The 6,223-nt window shown below is 46.8% G+C and overlaps 1 protein-coding gene and 1 non-coding gene across 3 annotated transcripts in view; both read right to left on the reverse strand.

The window, feature by feature from the left end:
• LOC142572403 (sulfotransferase ssu-1-like) overlaps nt 1–6,223 on the reverse strand; it is a 179,825-nt gene that overhangs the window by 59,336 nt on the left and 114,266 nt on the right. The window lies entirely within an intron of this gene.
• On the reverse strand, nt 2,366–2,440 carry TRNAS-GGA (transfer RNA serine (anticodon GGA)). The gene has a single exon. It is a non-coding gene; the product is annotated as a tRNA-Ser (tRNA).

Here is a 6,223-nt window from a genome sequence, read left to right on the forward strand (position 1 = left end):
AGGTCGTCAGAAAGAGGAAAAACTATGGTATATAGGATTGTTACGCTCGCCATGGCAGAAGCTTTATGGAAGAGCGCTCTGCTAACGGGTCGGCGACCTGATAAGCGGTAGGTTTCAAGGTCCCGGAGCAAGGTGCGATCTCGCGATATGCGAGAACAATGCGGAACAGTGCACAACCACTTAACGAGAGTCTGCGAGCGATCGTCGACTGGGAAACCTTTCACTGAAGTAGCGGCTTCTGGAGCACCGAGTCTTGGCAGACTGCTCCTGTGTCTCCCGTTCGGTACGTTAGCATTACCAAATGTGTTCGTCGATGTTGGTGTCTCGATCGGTAATGTGCCTTCAGTATCCTGCCATTGATTAACATTCTACAGGAAGTCACCACAGAATTTCCTAAGTCTAATCGAGCATGCGGTAGATATCTAATTTGCGCTTTCTTTCTCTGTTGTCTTGTTTTGACTTTGATAGGAGTGTAATGCGGTGTATATTGGTAGGATTTGTGGTTTTAAGCGAGAATCTGCAAGAAAGGAGACGCGACAATGTTGCTACACGCTGTGGTATTCCATACATTGTTACATATTACGATTTATTGGATGCCAAGTGATGCTTCATTGAATGCTTAGATAATGCGACTTCAGAACCGAGATTCTGACTGCATTAGTCTCGACACTACATTGGCTTTGACACTGCGGCGAATAATTGTTATTGGCACAGATGTTTACGTTGTGAAATATCAGAAAATGACTGGCCGATCATACAAAAATCATATTTCTAAGGACAACCATATTGTAAAACTAATAAAAACCTTCGTATGACCACTTATACTGTGCAGATAGGGCCGCATTGCATATTTTTTAGAGTTCCCAAAACCCCTCTGTCAGGCATATGATCGTAGAATTGTTCTGAAAATTCGAAAATAATTTTATGTAAGTAAAAGAAAAGTGCGAAATCGAAACGTGACCGTGCAACCGAGCGAACCACTTTGTGTGACGTAACGAAGGGTACACCAGCGGCGAAAATGGGCAAAGAGCGAAAGCGGCGAAGTGCAAACGCTCAGCTGCTTCGTGACCGCGTCGGGCCGTCGAGTAACAGTGCCAGCTGCACCACCTGTTCGGATCTGTTAGACAGTGACAGTAGTTCAATAGCCACGAATCGCCGTTCGCATTCGACCTGCCCCCGCGAGAGCCAGCGCCCATGAGCAACGCATTGCGCTGGATCATAAAGACCAAGGGTAGGCCTAACCACTGATCTTATACGTGCTGCTTGCTACTTTAGGTGTTTTACCCCGTCTCAGAGAAGAGCTTGGCATGCTCACTATAAGATATTGTGGAACACTGCTTTCCGCATATGTATGCCGGAAGAACGCCGCTGACAGTCAAGAGCACCGACCGGTACATTTGTTTAGATCGGCAAGTACAGCGACCGTTCGTCTTTCTCTTGAAGTGTAACGTGTTAGCCGCGCATCAGTGGCGCCAGAAAATTTCGAAACATAGCAAAACAGGCAGATTTCGTGCATGCAAGCGCCGTTGCATCACTCTGACTCGCGCCGATACGAGCGACCACACACCTTCCGAAGCAGCGAGCGAGAGACCGTATTACAGGAGCGGTGTTATGCAGCCTACTTATGGTTCTTTGTATTCTCTTTATGCAAACAAGTAATGTACTACGTAAAGTAGACATAGATTATCACTTTGCGTGTATGATCATTTACTTAGAGAACGCGTAGTTTTCTCTAACGCCGATGTCAGTATTGACAGTTTTGACGGTATAGGCAGCTCAGTGAGGAGGCTGTTTGCGCTGCTGTATGGAAGGAGCTTCTGCTTGCCGCCCATTTGGGATACGAGGCAAACAGTGCACCTCAAAATTGAAAAAAAAATTCGACAGAAACACTTAAGCCTGCTTACGTGGGGCAATGCGAAAACATTATGGTCGCTTTGGTGAAACGCTTTTTTATGCGCGTCCCTTGTCCGCGCAAGCTCTCGCCTGCGTTTTAACTGCGCCTCAGTAAAGGCAAATAAAAAACGCGCGAAGGGTCTCAACGCGCTCACTTGCCCGCGAGGAGTTCACAACTCGAAGCACCGCTCAGCGGCATTCAATTGGACATTAATGCTTTTTATTTTAAACACCCATTCTATACACTCACGATGTGGCGCCACCAGCTTGACAAAGAGTGATATAATATCTGTATGGAAATGTTAGCTAGAAGGCTACAAGTTGATTGACGTAGTAGTTCTGCGGAAAATCGCAAGGTGGAGAGAAGTAATAAATAAAGGGAAAATCAGACATCCACCCGATCGTAGCAGTTACTACAAAGGAAACCCATACGAGTTCCTCGAAAGAAAAGCCTCATAGTTGAAGAAAAATTCGTCCTGGTCCGGGACTCGAACCCGGGACCACCGCCTTTCCGGGGCAGCCGCTCTACCATCTGAGCTAACCAGGCGGCTAGCAGATGGTAGGGCGAAGTCGAATTTGTCGACAACGCGAAGCAAGAGCAAATGTTTGACGTAGTAGTTCTGCGGAAACCCGCAAGGTGGAGAGAAGTAATTAATAAAGGCAAAAAGCTTTTCTTTCAAGGAACCCGTATGGGTTTCCTTTGCAGCAACTGCTACGATCGGGTGGATGTCTGATTTTCCCTTTATTAAGGCTACAAGTTACAATATTGGAAAATGTATGGCCTCCTCAGACATGCAGAATTAAAGTGCGCTGCATTAATACCAACACTCATGTAGCACGTTCTCTCCTGGAAAGTTGTGATATTATGGGCGCTGGAGTAGCTATGCTAGATATAGATTTCGAGAAGGCCTTTGATAGGGTTCCCCATGACGCTGTTTTATGTGTAATAGACCGTGTCAATGTAGGCCACGTTATTAGAGAGTGCGTCACGATGGCGCACCGATCGCGCACGATGCATTTAATATTGAATAAAGTAGTTGGTGAGCGCATTACTGTTTTGTTTGTATGTTGAATTGTTTTGTTTACGTGTTATTGCACGCGAGCATATACGTGATTTTAAACTGCAAAATAGGTAGAAGTGCGGTAGCTGCTCTACGGCGACGACATTGCCACTTTCTGCGCGGATTATGACTGGGTTCTGAATATTGTTAAAACTGAAAAGCTTTTGCCTTTCAAGCGGAAGCTCCGTGAACTGGGGAAAGTCTCGGGGGTTTTGGTACGGCTACTGGCCGTCTACGCGAGACATTCTCGTGAATTTAGCTTTCGTGACAACTCCTGTTAAGTATTTGGGAGTGCTCTTAGAAAATTATCGGTATAGTGAACCTTACCGGCACAACGAAAATGGCAAATTACGCGAGAAAACCAGTAACTGTAATGGCTGTAATCTGTCAGTCTTTGCAAGAGCGACAGTATGCAACCTATTTTTTATAAGTAAGTTGTGGTACGTGATGCAAGTGATAAACTGTTCAAGAATGAATGTCCACAAGCGCCACCCAATATTTGCAGTGTTTGTTTGGGGCTACTCGTGGGAGCGAACAAGAAGAACCAATTTGTTTAGGCGAGTCCGCGATGGCGGGTTGTCGTGGGACCGTTTTTATCTGCACCAAATAATTAATCAGTTTATGTTCTCGAGAGACGTAAAACATCCGCTTCTTCGAACAGTGTGCCAGGCGTGATTGGGTAATGCCGTACCAAATCTTGCAGTCTCAACGGACCATGTGTACGGCTGCGTTCGGGGTTATTTGGAAGAGGTTGTTATGTCCACCTGTTTTCTGCATATGCATTTTTCTGTAAACTTTTTAAGTGATGTGGGTCGAAAAAAGTTATATAGAGATCTGTGTGATGTGGAGTTACATGTGCCGCTATACAGATCTCTGTACAATGCCACAAGAGTAAAGAATGTGCTTAAGCGTGGCAAGAAGATGATGGTACTACCAGGTGCTAAAACCATTTTCTTTCGTTTACACACTGGAACACTGACCGTCAGGACATGGATGGCGCAAAGCGGACTTTTTATGCCTTGGGGCCAAATACATATGTAAGCGGGACGAAACAAGTGACCATGCGTTTTTATAATGTTGGGACGCCGTATTCCTGTAGAATATTCTACAGAGGGCCCGTAAGAAAGATCTCCGGCTGCACCCTGAAGGAATGCTGTTTTTGGCTATCGATAAGGAAGATTACCTTATTATGTAATCGTGCTCATTGTACTGCACAATGTGTAGAGATGTCGTATGGCTGTTAAAAATACAGACGTTGGAGCCAGATGGAATGTTGCGGATAGCGCAATTCTAACCCCAGATCTGAATTACTCGACAACTCGCCCATTATTTCTTCAAGAAATGAAAACGCTTCATTGAATAATCAACATTATTACACTCATATTACACTCATGAACTTTAGTACATTATACTTTACGGCATATACTTCAATCTACGAATTGTAGCCGGTTAGTTTGCATGACATATCGACTTGGAACGAATTCTGAGGATGGGACCAGTTTCGACATATGCACCGTGAAACTTGCCTTAAAAATGCACTGTTGTTTCACTTACGTTTTTAAGGAAACGCTGTTTTAGGCAATGATGCACGGAAGTAACTGGAACGCCACTGCATTTCGTCGGACACTCTGAAAATTAAAATATCGTAACTGGCGTAGTTCTGCGAATTCATTCCAAGTGAATATGCCTTGTCAACTGACTGGCTGCCATTTGTATATTTCAATACATATATGCCGTAAAGTGATTAACGAAAAAAGTTAATCAGCCTTATTATTTTCGTTATCAATTATGAATTTGATTTCTCGTAGCATTAATGACGACCTTGATTAGTAATTTAGTTCAAGGGTTACGATTGTGTATCTGCCGCAGACAAGTTTTAAAAATTTGGTGCAGTTAAAAGAAAAAAAATTGGTGCACACATAGCGATAACCATGCGAGATGGCGCGCCACTGCACCTGGCATTGCGATTGGGGTGGGGGGGTGGGGGGTGATCGCTGTGTTCGTAAGTATTAATCATGAGTGTATACCTAGAAAAATACATGATATTCAACCCAAGAGCTTCCAACTCTAGGGTGTACTGTCGAGTGTTTGTGTAAATATATATAACGTAACTTTAACACGTAGGCTTTGATGCTTCTTATTTTTGACGCCCTCTTTCCCTTCTAATTTTATTTTTGCTTTCCCGATCACCCTATAGCTGTGTTTCCCAGTACCGACGAGGGGCTCGCCCCACGCCTTTCTTGAATTCTCGCTTTCGGAAACCTACATGTAACATTCGCAGAAGAATCGAACATAGCACATCTAATGGTAAAGCGAGGCGATGACATTGAAAGCGAACGCTACCACTTCGTTGGGCGCTCGCAAGTCGGAGCCGTTGTGTCGGAGTCATTCAAGAACCACGCGGTAGAAACGCCCGCTCCTCCATCATCCCTCGCCCTCAGACGAGCGGACCCTTGCTACATTGCTACGTGCTCCACCGGAGGCGGGCGAGCCCGGGCGTCGTCCTACTTGCAGACCGTTCATTCACACGCGCAACCCCCGCTTTGCGAGCCGCGCGCATATAGAGGCGAAAGGAGAGACGTCGACCGGCGCGGGACCCTTACGACCAACACACACACACACACAAACACACACACACACACACACACACACACACACACACACACACACACACACACACACACACACACACACACACACACACACACACACACACACACACACACACACACACACACACACACACACGCGCGCGCGCGCGCGCACACGCACACGCACACACACACACAGACACACACACACGCACGCACGCACGCACACACACACACGCACGCACGCACGCACACGCGCACGCACACACACACACACACACACGCACGCACAGAAAGAATCGGAACAACGGAAAAGGCTGTGACCGAGAGAAGGGGAATAATAACTCGCACTTTGCAAAGATATCCGCTTTCCAGTCCGCGCGCTCAAGCGGGCGAGAGTGACACGGTGAGGCAGGCGGGTTCTGCAGCGAGGATCACCGCGGATGCGCTCCCGGCCAGGAGCCGCGAGCACTCGCCAACGGATGAGACAGGGTGGCGCGAGTGGAAGCGAAGCGGGTAATAGAAAAAAAAAAGGCTAGCGAGCTACGACAGAAAGGAGCGGATGCTAACGCATGCACCGCGGATGAAAACAATGCGCCGCGGAGCGCGCGCATCATCCGTCGGCATGTCAAAAGGGCTGCAGAAGCGCGCGTGCCGCCATAAGAGAAGGGGAGGCGA

Source organism: Dermacentor variabilis, chromosome 2 (genome assembly GCF_050947875.1).
Source record: "Dermacentor variabilis isolate Ectoservices chromosome 2, ASM5094787v1, whole genome shotgun sequence".
Taxonomy (NCBI): Eukaryota; Metazoa; Arthropoda; class Arachnida; order Ixodida; family Ixodidae; genus Dermacentor; species Dermacentor variabilis.